Source organism: Dermacentor andersoni, chromosome 11 (genome assembly GCF_023375885.2).
Source record: "Dermacentor andersoni chromosome 11, qqDerAnde1_hic_scaffold, whole genome shotgun sequence".
Classification (NCBI taxonomy): Eukaryota; Metazoa; Arthropoda; class Arachnida; order Ixodida; family Ixodidae; genus Dermacentor; species Dermacentor andersoni.
In genome coordinates this window covers 82937826-82960900 of record NC_092824.1, presented here as the reverse complement: position 1 = coordinate 82960900, position 23075 = coordinate 82937826, and the positions used below count along the sequence as shown (strand labels likewise).

General features: G+C 45.7%; 1 long non-coding RNA gene across 1 annotated transcript; it reads right to left on the bottom strand.

The window, feature by feature from the left end:
- Positions 1–1882: 1882 nt before the first annotated feature.
- Positions 1883–10798, bottom strand: LOC126517956 (uncharacterized). Its single transcript, XR_007596314.3, has 2 exons — positions 10037–10798; positions 1883–3657 (listed from the first exon to the last, which is right to left on the bottom strand). It is a non-coding gene; the product is annotated as an uncharacterized lncRNA (long non-coding RNA).
- Positions 10799–23075: the final 12277 nt, after the last annotated feature.

Genomic DNA, 23075 nt, shown 5'->3' with positions numbered 1-23075 from the left:
TTCATTGTAGTAATCTGTTGTAGACAACGGATTTGCCGGTACGATGAAGCCACTGCCTTCCACATGTGCCAATGAGCTGCACTCTCTGTTATGACAGCACTAGCAAAGCACTTGACGAGCGCACATATGTCAGCGAGAGAACATCCCTGCTGCACAGCTCCAGGAATCATTCAATTAGTGCACTGCTTATCACAGCAGCAGGTGAGATGGCTAACGAATACATCACAGTTGACGACGTGATGATGTAATAACCAAGACCAATGAGCCCTTTTAAGTCATTTAGGGTGAATGTCAACAAAAGCTGCAGCAGTAATAAGTAAACGAACCAAGAATTTTGACGGCTAGGGTGGAAATCGCTCAGACGAAGTGGGCACAGACAATTTACATCATGGTTCACTAAGTGTCTCTCGTATAGTTTTTCTCTTGTTGAATGGTCTTAGTCTGCTCTATGGTGGGCGGTATGATGTATGATCTTTGCAACAAAGCGATGTATAACAAAGGATTGTGGGGGTCCCAAGCACTTAGTTATAAAGGCATTTGACTGTATTTATTCCTGAAGTTTGCGATGAAATACAGTGTCATCCCAGCTGTTGTGGTGCTTCAATGCATAAAACGGTGTTTTGTTAAAAACTTAAGTGGAACAACACTGAATTTTTACTGCAAGTTTGATGGAGCATATCTCAAAACTGGTATCATCCTCAGAATTTGTTCCTAGTAGCTATGCATTGTCATATTTCACCGGCCACAAGTTCTAAAATGTAATATGAGTCGTAAACAATTAGTTTTAAAATGAGCAAAGTGTTGTTATTCAATCAAATTTCGATTTCTCGTGCAAGTAATGTTTGCCTCCTTGAGCAATACATTTAAAGGATTAGAATTGTTCTATTTGCTGCCAGCAATTTTTGCACCTGGTTTGTCTGTCGCATGTTTTTAATAAATCTTAAGTTGAAAGATGATTGTATGTTTCCCAGTCTTTTCTTGTCTGCATCTTTTCTGCACTTTACAGCACTAATTTATCCCAACTTGCCAAGTTCTGTATTCATGAACAGACGTTCAGTTGTGACAGGTTCACATTCTCGAGGCTTTTGAAGCTTAGCTGGCCTGATATTCTCACTATACAAGCTGTGGGGTTGCTATGAAACGGGCTTCCTATTGCGTGATGTTTTTGTTCAGACAAGATAGTGCAGCTGATTTCAGCTTGATATTTCGCAGTAGCTGGGCTGGTGGTTTGATCTCTCATTGATTTAACAGGCCTTTGTAGGTGACCTTGTTCTTACAGGGGTACTTTGCGAGTACCGAAGACAGCAGGTGGAGGCACCGGGGCTTGTTCATGGTGCATGGTTAGGTCAAGTTGCATTCAGATAGATGTGCGAGCGATTCAAGACATGCAAAAGTAACTTTATGATGACAATCCTGGAACTTCTTCAGGAGAACAAGCTCATTATTTCCGCAGTTCTTTTTCACTTAACCGCGACGCAAGTGGCATTGGACTTCACTTTTTATCGATGATAGCAGTGATTACGTTGCGGTGTAAGAGAACTCAATTTCGAGTCACTTAAAAGGAGATATGCCTCAAGAGAGCCATTTTTGTTTATAATAAAGTTAGGTGGACAAAACTTATACAGCGTCTAGAGTTTAATCTCCCCTTATTAGTTTTTCGCTTCTCATCTTGTACGAGTATTTTTCTGTTCACCCAGAAAGTGGGGAAACTACATTGTTTCTTGTGCGAGTTTGGAGCTTCATACTATATAGGCCTGGGAAAGTGTTACAAAATAGCTTATTAAGCTTGAAAAGGGTTTTATTTTCGCTTTATTATTTGAAGAAAAAAATGTTAATCTCAATGACAGAGCTGAACAAGAGACACAAAGGCTTTAGCTTTCACTACAGGGTATGCATCATCTTTATTCATAACAACAACACGTTTAAAAAGTTGCAAAACATGGACAATTTGAACACTTTTGTGCATTATGTACATCAGTGAGCGGACAAATCATGGTGATGGGGCTTGTCTTTTAAATGTGCAAGTTGAAAGCGACTTTTCATGGGCTTTTATACAGATGCAGACAGTCAGCAGCAAACATTGCTGATGCGTAGAAGTTCTTTTCTCGTAAGGTGCTTTATGACAGTAGTTAAATACAACAACACAAAATGAAACAGGTCCCGCGTATAAACACTATACTATTTACATTCCTATATACATGCTACGTGTCTCGCACGGAGTATTTTCACTGCGGAGTTAGCACTGAAGATCTTTGTGAACTTAACTGTAGGGCGACACCAGTGCAAGTCCCCATGAACAAATGCTGCGAATTTCATGGGCTTCACCTATCTCCGTTGTGCCGGATATTTAGCAGTTGTGGATTACCAGTGGTCTACATTACAGATCTAGTAGCTTTACCGCGCCGTTAGCTAACTGGGGAGCTTTGGCACCCCACTCATTCTTGTATAGATCCTGCGTGATCTCTGTAAGACAAGTTGGGCGGTGCAGTGCTGAAAATTGCGTACCACAGGCTTAACTTTGCAAATTGTCCGGTGCAACTGCATTCTCATCGATGTCAATGACAGAGCCCAGGCCGCGCGCTTTTCCTTGTTTCTACGATAATTACGAGAGAAGTTCTAGAAACACCTCTTTTTTTATGGGAGTAATTGCGCTTCTTAAATATATATTTGACTTCATTTCCCACATTTCTTGTATTCCTTGTAATTTTTTATCAGTGCGTTCATCGACAGAACGCAGGCCACGTGATTTTGCATGTTACCACCTTAATTGCGAAAGGAGTTCTATGAACACCTTTTCTACGGGAGTTACCGCACTTCCCACATTTGACTTCATTTTCCACAGTTCTTGTACTCCCATATCGGTACGTTCCACCCTGCTTGTCTCGGAGTGACTGTAGTCGCTAAAGCAGTACGGATATCTTACTCTACGAATATTCTGACGGAGGCGAGAGCTCAAAAAAGTGCGATCTGCAGCCAAGAGCAGCCAGGCAGCCACAAGGAATTTGACTGTACGCTACAGAAAAGGTTCCATATTAGTTCTCAGGATTCTTTCCCATGCTTTACGTATTGTACAGAAATGATACACATTCCAAGCACATTCTGCTTTTTGCACCTGAACAGTGCAGAAAACATGCGGAATAGTGAGAACGCACGAGGGTTTTCTCAGTGCACAGCTAGAAAAGTTTTCTTGGAGTTGTATCGAAAGTCGGCAACTACTTCAATTGCTGCACTCGGGTGGAACGCATCTGCGGCGATGGCCATTCCGCGCAGCATTTAGTCCCTTGCTATCGAGGTGACCTGGTGTGTTCAATGCTGGCGGCGCTCTCTGGTGGCGGTCTCGTTTACACTGGAGTCTGGCGAGTAGCGCAAAAAGTGCTCGCAATACTCCTGCAGCCGGTTGAGGTTGGCGCAGCACGGCTCGTACGACTCCCTGGCGCCGGTCACATAGATGCACTCGTCGCAGATGGCCTTGGCACGCGAGTCCTTGGTGCAGTTGCTTGCGGCGGCCACCGAGTTGCCCGTGTCCACCGTCGATGCAGCTGACTGCTGGGCTGGCATGGCGCGGCAACCCGCGCGAGTGCTGGCTAGCGCCAGAAACAGAGCGGTGGAGAGTAGCGCCGCGGCGACTGTCTTCCGAGTCATCATGGTGCGTGTGTCCTGCGCAGAAGAAAGCGAACGACGTCGCTTAGTGAGACACTTGCCTATGAGACAATCTGCATTCTTGTAAACGAAGCGAACAGGGTACGGCTAACATGGAGTCGAAAACTGTAGTTAAAATGCTAGCACAGGTTCAAGATCCAGCCGTTGGATTTGGCCGCAGCTCACTGCCAATGAGACACCAACAGACCACATGGAGCGAGGTCCTCCACTATAGTGACCTACGCTTAACCCTGTTCCGTTTCCCCAACTAAGGTTCGAACCATACAGTTCTGTATAACTGAACAAGTAAGTTGGCACAATAAGAACCACGTACACAAGAAAGGTGGACAAGGACAAGCGCCACTCACAACTGTTTAATGGAAGTAAATAATTGTGCATATATATTCTCTTGTCACGCATGTGCAGACTGAGCAGTAAGACCGGTCACATGTACATCAAAGGCGGTTGCGCAAGAAGTCAACTTCAGTATCAAGTCATGAGATAGAAGGCTCACTTCTACACCGATCTCTGTTCTTGATAAAGAAGGCCTCCAGTGCAAGTCTATAGAAGAGGCGTTGCTGCTCCTGCCCAGAATGGTAGTCTCAGAAAATGGGCGTCACACCCACATGCAGTAACATGAGCCACCGTATGTGCGCCCTTATCCTCCTTTTGTTTATTTTTTGCGCGCGTTCCCTCAAACGATATGGCCCAACAATAAACTCTTCTAGCATACAGTTCTCACTCAGACAAATGAAGAGAGAGATGATCTTTGATTAATACTGAAGAGGTATTGCCTTGGTATAATTGTTCGTGTATGCCCAGCATATGTTCCTCAAAATGATATGCAAATGGAGCAAGAAATGACGTTTGTGCCATCTCATGCGCAACATAAACACACTTTGCGAGCTTACTAAATTGTCCAGTCGAGGTCAGTTTGGCGGTTAAGAGAGATCAAGCACGCGAAGCGCTGGCAGCACTATATTCCAAAGTTCATGTGCATCATTCAACATCAAGAACGACAAATGACATGAGTTGACCATGAATCTAATTCGTGGTTGTCCTGGAGAAGGCAAGGATGCAGGCCATCGCACCTATACGACCTGCATCTTGACTTATCAGTCCTGATTAGATCTGCCGGCAAGAAGAGCAGGCACGTGCACTGACGGACTCGATGAGAAAGAGAAAGATAAACTTTTATTTTCTGAAACGGTAATCCGAGTCAGGACCCAGGTAATGCTAGGTGGGAGGATTCTTTATTCCAGGAACCTTCTGGCCTGGGCGACGAGGCGCCCTGCAGCACATGGTTCAAGATTGCCCACTGTGTGGCACATCCACTGACCCCACCTCACAAGCTCCACAAGACGACTTTAAACAAGTACGTGCGCCCCATAGAAGCACAAGAGCTTCCCAACTCAAGGCACATCAATGCCACCACTGGAACGTGGAAGGCCAAGCTTTCCTCCGACGGCCTGGACGACTGACTTGATGAAAAAAAAAATATGGATTTGACTGGAAATACTAGTACTCAATCGTGTCCTCGGAAAAAGTTCGTGGAGTGGTTTTTATCGTCGTCGTACTAACTACGTTCGAGGGCTCATTCGTATATATACAAAAATCACGTGGGAACGTGCGCATCGTTGCAATGTCGTGCTTTTTGGCAACTTGCGCATTATTAGGAATAGATGGCACGCCTGCTGGCTAAATCTAAGCTAAACCAGCAGAAGGGAGCGTAATGAAGAAAACTTGTGCACCGGCACTCGATCTGTCAACGTCAGTAATTTCAGCTTGACATGTATTCTCGGATACATGGACAAAAACACCAGGGCCGGCGGGGACATCGCGGGGCGCTTTAATTGCTCAGCTATAGCGAGTTTTACTACTTGTTCACGTATTCGCTTGCATGTGGGTATCGGCAGCGACATAACCCTTCACGACGACATTCTTTACTCCTTTCTGTGATCGATTGTGATCGAACTAAACGTCAAGATTTAGCCACGAACGCTGCTGTTTGCGTCTACGCCTTCGGCATATCGCACTAAAGCTTTTTTGGATGAAGCATGGACTTCAGACGAAACTACACGACGTGTCCTAGTTGTGCGCGTTCATGTATAAGGTGTGCAATATAAGTGTGGTGGAATGCTTCCAGCTTCATTAACGCGTTATGTAACCTCCAGGACCGCCACTGAGAAATCTCGCTATATCTCACGCGAAACAGATTACACCAAAAAAAAAAAGTCGCAGTTCCGCCCGCGAAGCATCGATTGCGATAGCAACTTAGTACGCAGCTATACGAAGCAAGGATAGCATTATCGGTTGTATAAACTTGGAAACATTCGCTTTCTAACCGAATTAACCAGCGTGGTGCCAGCGCGCACAAGCAGACATGGACGCACCACACTCGATGACCGCGCACCCCCGCTGTCGAAACGCTGGCGTGAGCGAGCGCGGCAGCAGTAGCGAGCGAAGTCACCTTCGTGCTGTCTGTCGCTTCAACGCAGACTGAGCGGCGAGAAGGCGGCACGCACAAAGGTATGAGCCATCTGCAAATCGTTTTCAAGGTACGGCGCGCGTGGCTCACTTGCTGGCGGAGTAGATCGCGCGCACGCGTCACCCGCGCGTTGCCTCTCGCGATCTCCAGACTAGCGAGGCAGTCGTGCCACACTTCGCTCCGTTTGCGACGTGCCGCACGAGGCAGATTGTCCGCGCCAGTCAATATATCGCGAAGTGAAAACACGTATAGAGTTGCGCTTAAATTTCGTATAGTATCGTGATCGTCGGTGAATTTTTTTAAAATTTAGCGGCAGCTTTTACGCGGAGAGACAGTTGTCGACGCGCCAAATCCCTAGGGGGTTATAGAAAACGTAGCTTCGCTTTAAAAGCTGTTTTATTTCTTCTGAATTTTTTACACAGTTTTCTGTCTCACTGAATCAGAAAAACCAAACGAGTCAGAAACTTGGAGTAATCGTTGGTGCCATAGCCAACGAGGGGCCATCAGTTTTCGCGAGCCTCAAGAAAATAAACGCATGCATAAAAGCATCGTTAGTATAGTATTCTATTTGTCCGAATGGCACAGAACCCCCAGTCCTTTCACGTTGTGCCAGTTGTCTCGCAAGCCGAGTTGCGTATAATGAACAGTAGTAGTCGCCGCCGCTTTGTTACATCTTAATTCTCAAAGCAATATACTGATCACTGGTACGGTGAAAAGTTGGGATAGTTGCTTCTGGTAGAGAGAGAAAAAAATATTTAAAGACCGGGAGAGAGGTCGCCCAGAGGCAGATTCCTTTAACTTGCTACCCTGTGCTGGGAGAAAGGGAACAGGGAACAAGATGAGCGATGATGGTGAAAGGGGGGAAGAGACAAAACTTATAACGGGAAGGTCTAGTAATTGGTCTAGAGCAGAGTGTATGAGATATCAAATAAAGGCTACGGTATTTTGCTGACAAAGCCGCGGGTACGATTCCTTGCTTCAGAGATCTTAATCTGATGGGGAAGAATGATTAAACGTTCTTGTACTTGGAACGAAGGTCATCATCATCATCAGCCTGGTTACGCCCAGTGCAGGGCAAAGGCCTCTCCCATACTTCTCCAACTACCCCGGTAATGTACAAATTGTGGCCATGTTGTCCCTGCAAACTTCTTAATGTCATCCGCCCGCCTAACTTTCTGCCGCCCCCTGCTACGCTCCCCTTCCCTTGGAATCCAGTCCGTAACCCTTAATGACCATCGGTTTTCCCTCCTCATTACATGTCCTGCCCATGCCCATTTCTTTTTCTTGATTTCAACTAAGATGTCATTAACCCGCGTTTGTTCCCTCACCCAATCTGCTCTTTTCTTATCCCTTAACGTTACACCCATCATTCTTCTTTCCGTAGCTCGTTGCGTCGTCCTCAATTTAAGCAGAACCCTTTTCGTAAGCCTCCAGGTTTCTGCCCCATACGTGAGTACTGGTAAGACACAGCTGTTATACACTTTTCTCTTGAGGGATAGTGGCCAACTGCCGTTCATGATTTGAGAATGCCTGCCAAACGCACCCCAGCCCATTCTTATTCTTCTGATTATTTCAGTCTCATGATCCGGATCCGTGGTCACTACCTGCCCTAAGTAGATGTATTCCCTTACAGGAACGAAGGTACTCTAGTGTTTATTCACCCTATCATACCTGTATAGGTCAGCTTACAGTTTTTCCACGTAATGTCGATCGATCAATCAATCCAATCAATCAATCAATCAATCAATCAATCAATCAATCAATCAATCAATCAATCAATCAAATCCGCTAAATTTTTATGGTCTCCCGGTGCGGTCACGTAGTTGAAACCATATAGCGTCCAATGTCGATCGCGTCGACGAGGGAGCTGATAACTTTTTGTGTGCTTCTTTTACTATAAGTTTTTAAACCGCCATGCACAATGTCCGTGCACCATGCACGTGGTAATTGCGCTGCAAAAAAAGTCAAAGTACGTCAATGGCAAAAAGGTCATGCAAGGCGCGCCATTCTTTGGAGGCTCAGTGCACCTACTGGACAGAAGGAATTGTAGCATTCCAGGTTTTGTTTCTATCCCAGGCAATAACGTTTAGGAAGAAAAGTATTTTAATCCCTGGAGGCAGCACAACAGGCTAGGGGTCAGAATGCAATAAATTTCAAGGCTTGCAGAGAAAATTTGTTAATTGTAGTTTCCGTAGTATTGTTTCTGTATTCTTGTGCAGTACATTTTCTGCATTGATAATACACTTACAACTGTTGCGCTGCCGCTCATCGTTACATTAATCACGAGGCAACTAGTCAGGCGTAGTATAGAGTACGCATAGTATGACCGAAACCGTTGCAGCCCTGTATTGCGTTTAATTTTTCGACTAACCCAGCATGGGTGAAACTCGAGACTGTGTGACTCGCATCCCCTGTTAGTGAGTAGCACCGATGATAACCTGCGACTGTCGCAGGGACATGCAGTTTCCGATGCATTAAATCTCTGGTCTTCCTGGAGCGTCGCTTTAAAGTCGAATGCACCGGCTGAGCAAACGTCAGGACTGCCCTTTGAGGATAGAGCTAGCGAAGGCAAGGATTTCTGGTTGTATTTTGGGAACGTCAACGTGCAGACTAGAGTATAGTGCCAGTCGATGCTCCGCGCCACTAACACGATTCCTTCAAGTGGATATCGCATAGGGCAATCGATTTGCATTTGTAACATCGAAGGCCAACACACGAGGACACGCTGAGATTAAAGTAGAGCTTTGCACTTAGTCGTTCCAGTGTTGTCTGGCTTGCACGAAAATTGCGCTTGCGCAAATAATTTTTTGTCAAGTTCGCGCGCACAGCTCTTCGTGACTCTACAGCACGGGAGTTTGCGTTGCGTAGAGATACGTTGGCTCTGGTAGATTACTTTTACTATACAGTCTGACGGGAACCTACGCAGTGCGTCACGTAGCAATTACTTTCTTTTAACAGTGCCAGTTCAGCTCATCCACGCTTTGTCATGGCCGTTCGGACCTTGGTGGGCGCCGGGGCACTTATTGTTCAAAGAATCCACGCACATGCAAGCGAACTGAGGTAGCTGATCGAAACTTGTGCATGCGCTGTTGAGTTCATTTAGGTGTTCGTGCTAAAATTCCAAATACAGGAAGTAATTATAACAAATTCGCAGGGAACCTTGAAATCGCGGATGGGCACACTCGGGTCAACGTAACCAAAGTGGCAGTGGACCTCGGTAGTTCTGGAGGGCACCGCGGCAGCCAGTAAATCAGTAAATCGAGGTTTATAATAACGGCCTTCGTGTAAACCTCCGCGCATTGGAAGGATCTGAAGGACTTCAGCACCAGATATATAAATTGCGCACTAACGATTCTGCTCCCTGTCTTGCTTACTCCAGTCGACATAGCCAGTTTCCTCGGGGACTAATCCGCATGATCACCTATCGCCGCCGCCTTCGACCCTTACCTTTTTCCATGAGGGATGGGTAAGGAAGCTATGTTGGCTTGAGGAAGTAAGGGATGGGGAGTATACTTGCACATGTGGGCCTTTAGGGCTTCGCTCTCAACTGACGCTGTTCTGATACATGACTCCTATTAGTTTACAGTATAATGCAAAAGTGAGCTGGTTTCTCAGTGGTCGTCATGAAGAAAAGAGTCTGCAATGTCCTTTGCATCGCGAGACGCCAGTTTTAGCGAAGTTATTGTTAAGACAGCAAAATACAGATATAAGAGCTAATTTGTGTTTACCAACCTCTGAAGTTTGCTCAAGCTTGTGACGACAATAAAAGTGTGAAGCTCCAGTTAGACGCTGTTTGTACTTAGGTAGACTGGAGTATACGTAAGCCATTTAGAGGCGCCGTGCTACCTGTGGCCGTACATAATCGCCGGCTGTTTGGAAAGTAAAAACGTCAATTCGTACTCCGCTTACCGGTCAACGAAAGCGTTCCCTTGCACCGGGCGAATTTGGGGATCCGTCAGGTTCCGGCAGTTCTTCGCCAACTCCGGCTATGCTTTAAACTGCGGACGGCCTGCAGGGCGTCTGCGTTGTCTCTGGCTTCGTCAACGAACACTCCAAGAGCAAACTTGCACGGTGCGCGCCCGTTCACCGTCAATCACGCCGGAGAGAGTTCGTCCTACGCGGGTTAGGTGTAGTTCCTCCGACCAGCTCTCCGCGATTTTCCTCTTCGAGGAGTTGGCAGAATGGTTTTCGTCGTGGACTCGGCACGATCACTGGCGATCACGCTGAGCGGTTGTCCCGGGAGGGTTCGACGCACGTGTGACTGTGTGCCCCGTTCTCGCAGCAAGGCGTGACGGTTCGCTAATCGTTCGCTCGCCGGACCACCATTTGCATCTACGCAAGCTCGCGGTGAACGATTCGCCTCCTCCGCGCGCGCGCGCGCGCAGACTAAATACTTGCGTCGTCCGTATACACCCGCCGCCGTGATCCGCTCCACTTGGCCGAGAGACCGCGGCGGCAGCTTGCGCGGCGCACTTTCGTCGATATGCGACTCGGATAGGAGCCTCTCAATGTTTTTGTACTGTGTTGCGGAGTCTCGCGCGTTGGAAGCGTTCCGGTCGTGATGGGGGGGAGCGATCGGGTAAGCGTACATGTGCGGAGGAGGCAGAGCACTGCATCGAGAGATAACCAAGATAACGGAAGGGTGTGCACCTCTTTCCTCGTCTTTCCTTCTCTCGGCCGTTATGAATTTCTGCCTCTCCCGCGCCCGCTATCGACGTCCACCTCGAGGTTGTAACACGCCGCGGGGGGGCGGGCGGACTTGATCTCCGCGCGATAAGCAACGCCGCCACCAGTCGCGCGAAGCGCGCCCCGTTAGGCCTAGCGTGGGAGGAGCTGGGGACGGCTCGCGTCACAGCGCCTGCCCTATCGGAGCTCGCCGTGTGCGACGAGAAAAATAAAACGGCAAGGAGAATCCGCCCGCCTCTCGTTTGGCATTCTCCGCCCAGAATTACCATAGTGCGGCGGTGTCGTCGCGTAACGTTGCAGAGCGGTGGCATAAATTAATGCGACACTGCATGATACAAACGCACAAGGCTGCAGTGCACAAAGGTGCTTACATGGTCATGACAATTAGGTCTTGCTGGTGCGCCGTTTCTGTATGAGAAATCGTGTATATATAGCGCAGAGAAAGGAGAAAAGATGGTCGACATAGAACCCTAAACTATAGGAATATAGGGTTCTATCGGAACAGCAATTGAAACACTTCAGTAACGTGCGACATGTGACAAGCATGCTTACATCACCTTCGATGAAATTGCAACTTTGGGTCACTCAAAACAACAGAAGGGGGGGTGGGGGATTGTGTTAAGACGGCGTGACCACCTCTACTGTGGCACGTTTTAAGTGATCATCGAAGACGACGCATGCATGCGTGTCATGCGTCGTCACTGAAGAGTGTAAATGTATATCTGTTTCTAGGAGTAAAAGCTGTTGGAAGTTGAGCCTTTTGTCCGGAATATTATTTTTTTTCCCATTTTCCGATATAGGCTAGAGTAATCCTCTTTGATGCGCTTGCATTCCTTCTTTTTTCAATTTTACCATTCATTTGCGCTTTTCGTTGCAAAGCGTGACTATGATCGAATACAATACTGCAGCATAGTCTCGATTCGCTGATTCGCTGCGACTCCATACGCCACCTAGCGGTCTCTTGCAGTTTTAAGCGCGTAAGAGCAAACGTCTCTATGGGAGCACACGCACACACACACATATACGCATATATATAGCTGTTTCTTGGAGTAAAAGCTGTTGGAAGGTAAGCGTTTTGTCCTGAATATTTCGTATATATATATATATATGTGTGTGTGTGTGTGTGTGTGTGTGTGTGTGTGTGTGTGTGTGTGTGTGTGTGTGTGTGTGTGTGTGTGTGTGTGTGTGTGTGTGTGTGTGTGTGTGTGTGTGTGTGTGTGTGTGTGTGTGTGTGTGTGTGTGTGTGTGTGTGTGTGTGTGTGTGTGTGTGTGTGTGTGTGTGTGTGTGTGTGAATACTCTGATGAAGGCCGCGCAAGTTGCTTTCTTTTCGTACGCAACCCCACTTCTCCCCTATGTAGTACAGGTTGTCGCAGGTAACTTTAGCCGAACTGTTCAACGAAAAAATAGATAAAAAACACGTTGCAACATACAATTATAAACCCTGCGATGTTCGGTCGTCAGACCTTTAACGACCGAACAACGTAGGTCTTAAAATTGTGTCTTTGCATGGTGCTTTTCAATATGTTTTTTTCGTCCAACAGCTTGGCTAAAGTTATGCGGGACATGTCCTATATATATATATATATATATATATATATATATATATATAGTCACAATCATACGACTTAGCTTATACAGACAATGAAGCCACAGAAAGTAAGGGGGAAGTTAATGGTTATGTTTAATTGAAATGTAGAAATAAAATCAAGCCATTCCGCTCTGTGAAGGTGGATGACCAGTGAAGCTGTTTAGCACACGACACAGAGTGGACACAGAATTTTGAACAAAGGTACGAACATATTTATTGTCCTGATCGGTGGTCATCGTGACGATAGGTACGCACACACATTATCATATAACATCTGTTATTAAATGCGCAAGCATCTCTATGCCTGCCCAACGAGAAATTTGTCCGTCACGTAAGGCAATAAATAGCTCATACCCTCTTAAGCAATGGCTCATGCCTCCGTAAATTAAAAAAATAATTTTAACGCGGCCTTTTCATTACGTCGACAGATGAGAAGTGAAATTCTACGCTATAGAATGATGAGCAGCAACGGAGCCAGTTGTGGAAGAAGGCGACGACGCTCGAGCCACTGCTGGTGATGATAGTTTTTGCTCACGCAGATTTGTTGGCCGACACGAAAAATGCGCAGGACCCCAGCCATAATAGTAACGTATAGTAACTATAGTAACGTATAGGGAAATGAAAGTGGACGAAAACAATTTTCCACCGGTAGGCACCAAATCCACATCAACTGCGTCACGCCTGAGGCACGCGTAATGGGCACTCCTCGCACCACTTTCTTTCCCGCACACAATGCGATAAGGTATCCGTGATACTGGAAGATGAAAGAGGGGTGACCCGTTCATCATCTGGCGGTTCGGCCTGGGGCCGCGTAACCCTCGGGGGTCTTTACTCTTTCCGTACCGCGCCCATTGGGCATCGTTAGCCCGCTAACGATGGTTTGAAACGCCGCTTTCGAGACCTTCCGCGCCGCTCACGGACGCACTGCATTGTCGGGCGTGAAGGAGGAGAACTAAATTTTTGCTTGCTAAGCAGTTTGATTTTTTTCCCACAGGCGATGATTTTTGAGCGCGCTCCGAACTTATCGCGATCGTTAAAGCAGAAAGCAAAAATGGCCGCCCGCTATCGATGGTCTGAAACGCCGCTTTCTAGACCTTCCGCGCTGCTCACGGACACTCTGCGCCATGGGACATGAAGGAGGAGAACTATATTCTTGTTTTCTAAGCAGTTCGCTTTTTTCCCCGCCAGGCGTTAATTTCTGGGCGCACTCCAATCTTTCGCAATCGTCAAAGTAGGAAGCAAAAATGGCCGCCTCCGGGAGCGGCGTGCGCCCTTCGAAAGATCGCAGATCTCGCGATTGCGCTGCGTCTGCGGCTGATTTTATCGATGGATCGAGCAGCAGCGAACCTGAAGATGCTACCTTTTCGTCGGAGTTTCACTCTGAGAGCGACAACGACGCAAGCCAACCCGGAACATCGGTGGCCACAGTCCGGCACGCCAAACCGTAGTGGTTGCACTTAAATTTTTGTAGTGGAATACAATGTGAATGTGAAGTGAATAATAGTGCCTATTAGACGGCAATACATTTTGTATATCTCATAATTTTTCTTACACGTTTTCTTAGTAGATACAAGCGTGTCCTTACAAATTTTGTTGAATTTTATCCCACAATCTTGATTCTGGCATTTTATATCTTTTTTACGACACGCATCTCGTTAATAAAACTTTTATGCTTGAAAAGCGCACTCATTCTGCTTTTTGTTTATATATTACAAAAATATTGAGTGCAGTTGTTCCTTCAGAAAAAAAGATCTGGCGTAACCTACAAGAAACACCTATTTTCGCCACGGTAGGGAGAGAGCCAGTGCGTTTTTTTCCGCACAAACGTATAGTTGCAGAAAAAAAGTTCGGCAGCATGTTACACTCCTGTAACACGTGAAGGCGGGAAAGCCTGCTGCACACGTGGTAGTGTATTTGTTAAGTTATACGAATAAAGAGGTCAGACTTCTTGCAAGGCATAACTAGCCGCAGTGTGAAGTAAACGCATGGCGCTATAATAAAGAAAAGAAAAAAAAAACGCATGGCGCTGTAGGTCGATCTCCTCAACGACACATGTGAGCGCCTAATGCTCCTCCTAAAGGTACTATCGTTCGTTCTTTAGTTCTCTCTTTCTTTCCGGCTTTCATTCCTTCTTTTTTTCTTTCCTTGTTCTTTCGTTTCTTCATTCATATTCAGCCGTTGCATCTTTGCTTGTTTACGGGGGTACGAACCATTCCTGATGATGATATTTTTTGTCACACTGCACTAGACGCCGCTAATTTCGGGTATGAGCCATCGCAATGAGCCACTTAAGGTTTTCGTCTTAAAAAAATAATACTAGTAATACTAGTACAAGGGACCCAGCAGGCCTACGAAGCGGCGAAGAGGCAAGACCAAGACGTCCCATCGTGGGAGGCCTAGGCCCAGCCGACAGAACTGCTGGTGTTCATTAAAGTTTACTCTCTCTCTCTCTCTCTCTCTAGTACATGGGGCTCATGATTTTATAACCAAAGCAAATGAACTCAGTATAACTATGCGCTTGGGTAACGTACACATCGTAACACGTCATAGAAGTTCTGGTGCGCCAGTGTAAGGGAACGCAGATGTTCAGATGCGCGCTTGTGGTGACGTAGTTGTTGGTACATATTCTGAGAAGAAATTCGCGTGAGATATGTACAGCCAGAAATATGTTTATGCGTTAAAGATACATGGAAATATCGCAAGAGCAGTTACACAAATACGGCCAACGGAAGTAATTTAGCGCGCAGATAAATATAAATCACCAAGAAGGTGGTATTTCTACAAAAAGTTTTTTTAAATAGATTTTGTTATTGCACTAGCTGTAAATGCTCCCGTTTGGCGCAGTTATTCGTCCCCGTAGTCTCAAAAAGCAGCCGTAGTAGGGATGTCTTTGTGTCGCGAAAAAAATAAATAAATAGAATAATGAGATTTGTATAGCGAGCTGCCTTATAGGAGCAGCTATAGGGAACCGCCGTCATTCCGATATCGTTCGTTCACCGAACGGCAGCCGAGGTGACAGTTACAGACTTGAAGCCATACACAGGCGGCCTTTCCTATAATCTTTCTAGGCCGTGTATATACATAGTCGAAGCACTTCTCGTGCAACGCCTCAGTCATTCCGAAGGCGCGGTTCTGTGCATGTGCAAGCGTTTGATAGATGCGCAGCGGCCCTCAAGGTGCGTCGCTGCGCATATCGCTGAGGAGGAGGAGGAGAAGGAGGAGAGGAAATAAAGCGAGAAGGCAGGGATGTTAACCAGAAATGCGTATGGTTGGCTCCTGCTCTGGGGGACGGGAAAGAGAGAATGAAAAGATGACGTCATCGAAATGCAAGCAGCCTTAGTGTCATTGTCTTGAGCGCTGAACGAGAAGCACCCAAGTGCAAAGACTCACTCGCCAGGAAAAGACTTCGCAATCCATCGCATCCTAACGCGATTAGCATCGTTTTGCCCGCTTGAGGCGCATTGAGTGTATCTGTCTGACCTCTTACGCCGAGTCAGTGACCCTAGCTATCTACTGGCTTGGGCCTCAAGGTATTTGCTCATGGTCGTTATGCCGTCGTGTTCGTTCCATCATCGTCATCCTACTCTTGTCATGCTGTCGTCATATCGCGCCGACGTCATACAATCGTCATCATTTCGAAAACGTCATGGAATTGTCTTGCCATCGTCGTCTTACCGTTTTCGTCGTTCCATCGACGTCATTTTTTCTTCGTCATTCCATCATGATCATGTTGTCATTCAATCGTGATTGTGCCACCGTTGTCAGGCCGCCGTCATCACTGCGTCGTCATTATAGTCGTCGTCGTAAATTCCTCGTCATACCGTCACCGTGATGCCGTCGTAGTGGTTCTATTGCCGTCATCCCAGCGCCATCATACTATTTATGTTATGCCGACATCGTTATACACTCGTCGGCATTCCGTTGTCATCATACCGCTTTCGGCGTTCCATTGACCCCATAAAGTTTTTTTTTGCCATTTCTTCTTCGTGCCGTCATGGTCATGGCCAACGCTGGCGAACGAGCGTCATAGGAAAGTGGGCCGATCCCGCAGATAGTGTATATCGTTTATAGCCGAAGCAATGGAAATATCAGAATGACCACTACCGATTCTAAATAAAGGTATCTTCAACAATACTGTGTGTCGCTACACTGCTTGAATGCTAGTCGCATTAACGTCGATAGTCATCGTGAGGTGGGTTCTGCCCCTATACCCAGCTATAGCTAAAATACAGTTTATTGTATTGGAGTTTCACTCTCCTGGATTCATATTTGCGTACAGAAATGCAAGTTTATTTATTTATTTATTTATTTATTTATTTATTTATTTATTTATTTATTTATTTATTTATTTATTTATTTATTTCAGTCGAACAGGAAGTTTAGCTATTCCGCAAATGGGAACTTAACACAGCAGCGATACCTGATTCCAGCGAGAGGTACTGCACGCCGACAGAGCAATATCTCTAGTACATCACGATCTGAGGGCGTTGTTTCCGTGGATTATCTTGGTCAAGATATATCGCATCACGGGAGAGCAATCTTGGTAGATTAATACATAGTCTCCACGTTGTTGCAGTTATTATGTAGCATGGACCCTCCTGAATCCTTCCTGCTCGAACTTTTCCCGATGCTCGATCTTCGCAGGTGACGTGCGCTCTGCAGGCATGCTGGTGCTCGCAAGCACGCACCGTTCCTGCCTGCGTGCACTATATACACTTGAGCACAACCACACTCAAGGCACATCTCTAGCGGCGTAGTTCTAACAAATTCAGGCTGTAAGGAGCGAACATCAAAGAGCTTCGAAGCAAGAACCCCAAGCAAAAATCTCCTAAATCATTATATTTCCTTACCACGGTCATTGAACGTGGACATGGGTCATGCTTTACCCATGGTTGAACGTGTGCGTGGGTCGTATGCGGCCCATGAACGCTACGCTCAATTTTAAGGCTCCCAGAGCTCTAGTCTCGCTGCGCCATTTAGAGCGCAGACGAAGGAGTAAACTTTATTATTATTATTATTATTATTATTATTATTATTATTATTATTATTATTATTATTATTATTATTATTATTATTCCGTTATCCAGTGATTGCGAAGATGGCAGACAATGTCATGCCATTGTTGCTCTTGCAACAATGGCATGAGATTATAATTCGGACTATGGAGACTTGCAAAACTAGCCCGTGCTGCCATGAACTGCTTGGCGCCAAGTTTCGTTTTCTACCTGTCGACAAATGACATTTCTTGTGTCACCAGAGATGTATTGAACATTCAATAATATATATCTTATTTTTCGTATCTCATCGGCATGCGGTGGTGGTTTGCTGCCGCAAGCACAAAGGAGTGTGAAGTCTTGCACAATATTTTGGGCACCTACTGGGAATAGTCGGTTTTTTACTAGGCTGAAAGCGACTTTTGTAAGTATCATTCGTTATGAATTTGAACATCGAAACTTTTAACGCACTGTGGGCAAGCAAAGTAGAAACATTTTGTGTACTCAGGATTCTTTTACCGATTTTTAAGAATGTTGTCAGCGTAATTGTAAAAATGTATATACTTTCAGTAAACGTTGTTTTTCAGAAATTATATATTATGTCCTAGCGTGTGTTCTTGAAGTTTACATCTTCAAAAGGTACATTTCTTTATCTCTGTATTGTTTTCTAGCATGTTATGGTAACCATGACGCTATATTCAATTAAATATCACTACTAAAACTTTCAGAAAAGGACAATTTTTCCGATGTTAATGAAATAGTTAAGGCGTGTTCGAGTTAAGTGTCACGGAAGCTGTGCATGTTTAAGCCTGCCGTGCAGGACCTCAACTAACGGCGTAAGAGCGGAAGAACGGCCTTGCCCCATTAAAGCCCATGTGTCGTTTTAGCCTTTTCGCGTCTACCTATACTGTACGAATACTTGCCCGACATAATTTCCACTCCTTGTTGTCGCTCCCGAATGACAACCGTGAGTGCAAGCTTACGTCACGAGAGACTGATACGTTCAGGTTGATTCATGACGAGATCCATAAAGCACTTTTATGGGACCTGGCTGCCAAAGCCGTGTGTGCAGTTTCAACTATATACTCACAATTACGAAGAAATCGCATGTCTCCCGGCCCAAGGCAGCTGACTTTACACATATACCTACAATGTAAAGGCAGTACAGTTCACACTGGTGCTTATATCTCAGCCGCATCATCTTCAGCAACAATGGTTGCCAACTAAATTTAGCGGAACAGTCCAGACTTCTTTATTAAAAGTCGAGTGCTGATTTGACCCAGTCGAGACGGCCATGTGTCCTGGCTTCCATTTTTTTTTTCTTTTTCACGGAATAACAATCAGTAAACCAGATTTCCTTGTTATAATGCCTGGCTCGGTTCGCTGGAAACTGGGCTGCGGTTCTTCAAGGTCGCACAAGTCTTCTCCGATTTGTATCCGGCCACAGAAAAGAGATAAAAAAGTGTGTCAGCATGACGCCATGCATCGCTTCCAAATTTAAACGTGCGCGTGGCTCTACGAAAGCAAGCGTGTTAGAGAAATGGACAGGAGTGAAACAACGATTCTTATCCAATTCTTTACCGCTTCGGCACTAAGATAAGCTGGTCGTAAGCGGTGGGTGGTGAGAGAGATATGGAATCGAGCGAAAGGCACGGTTATGTTAATTGTGACGCAGTAGTTACCATGCGGACACGAGATACACGTTGGCTCGATGTCATCGGACTGCTTCTTCTTGGTTTCTTTTAACTCGCCGAAACGGACGTTGCTCTAAGGGACAAGGCCGCTTCACCCTGAACTTGTGATCAGCACAAACGCGCAGTACCTCTTTCTTTCTCTCTCTCTCTCTCTCTCTCTAGCCGTCAAAATGCTTACTTCAACGCATAAAGCACACGGCGTATCGACGATGCTCCAACGTTCGAGCCGACGCTTTGCTGTAGGTTGCTAAATGGGATTTCCGGCCCTTGTCATCTCGTTTGATAAAGAACTCAACGCGTGTTGTAGAACCTTTGTATCTTTCAATTTCATTGTGACTCTTAGCCACGTGTTCTCCACTACGCTTCTGCTCGACGTTTCTGCCCGGAAAAGCTGCTGTTGTAGATGTGCTCCCTCGCAGGAGACCACACATTCGATGAATGAGGGTTATTACGCCATCGCTAAGAGTATTTTCTTTGAAGAGGCCGCACCTAGCTTCTCGTAGCTTGGGGTATGTACGCCTGATAATGGTAGTCTTTTACCTCCTGCCTACCGTGTCCTTGGGCCCTAGCCAATAAGCCTACCTCGAGAAGGTGCGATAAAAGCGCTAGAAGCTCTCCTATAGTTGAGGCTCGACTCGAAGCAGCGGATGTAGCCAAATGTTCTCTTATTCATTCATTTTTTAAAATTATAATTATTAGGAGCCGTACAGAAGGAGCGATTAAAATAACAATGCCCATGCTAAAGCTACGGTTTCCAACAGACGTGACGTTCTCTGATTGCTCTGATGGTGGGGTGACCGAAAGATAGAACTCTGCTCGCGATATCTTACGGTCATCGCGTTGAGAAAACGTAATTACGGAGAAGTCAGTAAATGCCATAGGTATATGCGGCAAGGAAACCATCAGTTCTTCAAACCAGGAAAAGTGCAGTCGACACTCAGAAGTTTCGAGAAAGTTTGGCCGAGTGACGCGACAAAATGTTGGCAAGACTAACTATTCCCTAACCTTTCACTTTTGTTATGTCGTAATCCACGCAGACGCCAACTTTGCGGTAAGTTGTGCCTTCGGCTAACGGACTTCCGCAGAAATAGAATTGGTTACCCTCTCTCTCTCTCTCTCTCTCTTTATATATATATTAAGGAGGTATGCTCGGAGCTCCTTAGTCCAGGGCCCCACTGGCCTCTGCTGCCTGCCTGACCTGGCTAATTAAGGACTTTTGTCCCGCCAAATCGGGACGGGCGAGCTGTGCCTCCCGCTACTCTATTGTGTCATTGCTGTTTGGCCTATGAGGGCGCTTAGTGCACTCCCAGGTTACATGTATTAGGGTGGGTATGCCACCGCACCGAGGGCAGTTGCTCCTATAGCGAGTGGTATACATGATGTTTACCATCTTTAGATGGCGGAATACACCAGTCCGCATTTCGCGCCAGTCGGCGTTCCCTTCCCCGCTAAGTCGTTGGTGAGGCGGCGAGTATTTTCTGCGGATTCCAGCTAGCGGACTTCCTCATAAATAGAATTGATTACCTCTGTAACTTATCGACCTGCTAAAGCAAAAAGAAGCCATGTCTTCAGAAACTAAAGTCATTACAGACCCCCTCGCTTAGCTCTGGGCCGTGAGGTATTACGGCGATTATCCGCGGTTGCGATTGAATTTTCGACATCGCTTATCAGGGGTCTTTCTCGTACACCTCAATGTAGAAGATTCAGAAGAATGAGGGGAAGCGTGGGGTTCGATATTTAGTAACAACCATGCGTTTTCCACGGCCTATTTGTCTACCAGCTTTATACGGTTAGCCGTATCACAACCAAAGTGTTACCGTAGTCGTCATCGCGGGACTACGGTAACATATTGCACTAGCAGAAACTGCTAGTTTCTGCTAGTGCAATACAATATATAATCCTAAAACTGATTTTGTGAATGCCTTAGGAATAAGCGGAAGGGGCTGTTCTGTACATCATGTGGACGATGCAAGATGACAACAGCGTCGTTGTGCGAAAGCGTGTGACAGATGCGAACGAACCAACGCGGCACGCAGGGTAGCGTGATCTAGATAAGACTCGAAACGATGGCGACAGCGTTCACACAAACATAGCCTTTCGCGAGGTGGTGAATCGAACACGCATATGAGTTCCGAACCTTGACGAAAGATATATTCGGGATGTAAAAGACTGTCGTAATACTAGGAACACGGTTGCAAAAAGAAAAAAGAAAAACAGCCACAGAAAGGCGAAGGGAAACTGCCGCTTCACACTGAAACGCATGAATGTGCGAAATAAAACCGTCGTGATAACACGAAGAAAGCAAGCTAGCCGGTGTCTATCATTATTTTATTTATATATCTTTTAATATGTCAATTGCATTATTTCCCTTCTCTTTCATGTACCACCCATTTTATGTTAATTTGAGACATCTTATGAACACACTTTCTCGTTTCGCAAAGTGCGTTCCTCCATGGTTCAATAGAGCACTTCAGCTCATGTTAGATTCTTCACTTTTAAGCATTACAATTTAACGCCTTCAGCTGTACCTAAAGAACCAACTTTGCCGGCGGTTACAATCAATCTCTTACTAGCTCCCATTGTTCGAATGCTGCGCCATCGTGCAGCATGTGAACAGCCCACAGCGATGCATGGGGAGGGGGAGTGGGGCAGTCACCAGTTGTGATAATGCCCTTATCGCCGGGCCGGGAGGATTGATGGATCAGGTGCTCCTGGCAGAGTGCGTTGCATTGAAAGAGAGCTCGCGGAAATCGTCTTATGAGATTTGGTCCGTTATCTTTATTGCGTTTTCTTTTGTTTTTTCGTCGTGGCTTGACGGTGCCCCGTTGACTCACATGGTTGTGTACGTCCTTCCGCCCTTGGTTCTGCTTGCAAGGTACCTGCGGTGGAGCCCGCGTGCGGTTGGGTTGTGTGTGTGTGTTTGTGTGTGTGTGTGTGTGGGGGGGGGGGGGGGTAGCGTCTTCAGATTTTACGTGGGAAAACTCAGGAGAACTGCTCTTACGCGCTCCTATCTGGCTTGAATATGCCCGGACTCGTCGCCTGTCGTGACATACGACGCAGATATTAATGCGCTGGCATTCTTAGGGCGCTTCGTGCACTTTGCGAGGGCTATCTATCTATCTATCTATCTATCTATCTATCTATCTATCTATCTATCTATCTATCTATCTATCTATCTATCTATCTATCTATCTATCTTCTGTCTCTCTCTCTCTCTCTCTCTCTCTCTCTCTCTCTCTCTCTATATATATATATATATATATATATATATATATATATATATATATATATATATATATATATATCTGCCAGCCGGCCTGCAATTACCTTATTGTTCAACAAATGTTGCATAATTTTACAGCAGTAGCTGTAATGGCTTACTTTTTGTGCTGCTGACGATCATGCAAACATTGGCGGCTAAGGCGTGTACTACAATTACTGATAAAAAGTCTCAATCCAGTATCACGTACACACCACAGGCAGATCTCGACCAAGTAGCTTCGTGGTGCCGCAAATGGAATATGACATTAAATATTTCCACGTGCTATCATGTCCGGCTTTGTAGAAAGCGTGAAATCATATGAAACTGCTACTATTTAAATGATTAACAAATAGCAATAACTGAGAAAGCGAAATACCTTCGAGTAATATTTTCATCGAACCTAACTTGGAACGACTATATAATAATAATAATAATAATAATAATAATAATAATAATAATAATAATAATAATCTTTATTTCACTCATGAAGATGCGGGAAAGAAAGCTGACAAGTCAGCTTGACTAGTTCCTAGCTCCCCGGAGTACAATATAGAAGAAACAGAAACAATATAAACGACGTAACCGTAAAAGCTAGCCGCGCACTTAACTTTTTGAGAAGAAACTTGAGGAAAGCATCGTGCGAAGCCAAAGAGGTGTTATATTTTTCTAGTGTTCTCCCTATCTTGGAATATGCTGCTGTAGTATGGGATTCTGAGTCTGTAA